Here is a 1,246-nt window from a genome sequence, read left to right on the forward strand (position 1 = left end):
CTGTCAGTTCTCCAGTCTTTCTCCCTCCCTCCCCCACACTATCACATGCCCCCACTAGTAATGAACTAATGGATCTAAACTGACCATCAACAAGTTTAACCTTGAAATTAGGTGAACGTTTCTAACCACCAGAGGAGTGAAGTTATGGAACAGCCTTCCAAGGGGAGCAGTGGGGGCAAAAAACCGAACTGGCTTCAAGACTGAGCTTGATAAGTTTATGGACGGGGTGGTGTGATGGGACTGCCTGTAACGGCATGTGGCCGATCTGTGATTGCTAGCAGCAAACATCTCCAACGCCCGGAGATGGGACAATAGGTGGGGAGGGCTCAGAGTTACTGCAGAGAATTCTTTCCCAGGTGTCTGCCCCGTGCGTCTTGTCCGCATGCTCAGGGTCTCACTGATGGCCATATTTAGTGGTGGGAAGGAGTTTTCCCGAAGGGTAGATTGGCAGAGACCCTGGGGGGTTTCGCCTTCCTCTGCAGCATGGGGCATGGGTCACTTGCAGGTTTAAACCAGTGTAAATGGTGGATTCTCTGTAACTTGACAGCTTTAATCCATGATTTCAGGATGTCAGTAACTCAAGCAGAGGTTAGGGGTCTGTTACAGGAGTGGGTGGGTGGGGTCCTTTGGCCTGCAAGGTGCAGGAGGTTGAACTAGATGATCGCGCTGGTCCCTTCTGACCTTAAAGGCTCTGAGTCTAAACAGGAGAGGGGAGTAAAGAACACATTTAAAATTAATAAACCAAACATTGTAATACCAGGATGACTCGAACAGCTCACTGTCTAGTCCCACCCCTTTCTTCCACCACTGGGTGTCGAATGACCTGCTGGGATTTGGGACATTAATTCTCTCGTTCCATTGATAAACTGATACAATGTGATTGAAATTAAACAAATTCCCAGCCAAGAAAAGGGCACATCCCTGCATTGGCCGGGAATCAAACCCAGGTCAACTGCTTGGAAGGCAGCTATGCTCACCACTATACCACCAATGCCTCTGGCAGGAGTGTTTCTCCCAGGTGCCACTTATGCCAAATGACTCACCCCCACAGAGCACAGGAGGTGGCTGGACAGGCTGGAGGCAGCCTGTGAGCAGAGACAGGTTCCCAGGCTGACAGACAGATGGGAACATGGGATCTACATCCTACCCCAGAGGTGGGCAATCTACGGCCTGCGGGCTACGTCCAGCCTGCAGGGCTTTCCTGCTCGGCCCTTGAGCTCCCGGCCAGGAAGGCTCACCCTGGCCC

At 51.8% G+C, this 1,246-nt stretch overlaps 1 non-coding gene across 1 annotated transcript; it reads right to left on the reverse strand.

Moving 5' to 3' along the window:
* Positions 1-922: 922 nt before the first annotated feature.
* On the reverse strand, positions 923-994 carry TRNAG-UCC (transfer RNA glycine (anticodon UCC)). Its single transcript has one exon. It is a non-coding gene; the product is annotated as a tRNA-Gly (tRNA).
* Positions 995-1,246: the final 252 nt, after the last annotated feature.

This window comes from Malaclemys terrapin, chromosome 15, assembly GCF_027887155.1.
Source record: "Malaclemys terrapin pileata isolate rMalTer1 chromosome 15, rMalTer1.hap1, whole genome shotgun sequence".
NCBI classification, from domain to species: Eukaryota; Metazoa; Chordata; order Testudines; family Emydidae; genus Malaclemys; species Malaclemys terrapin.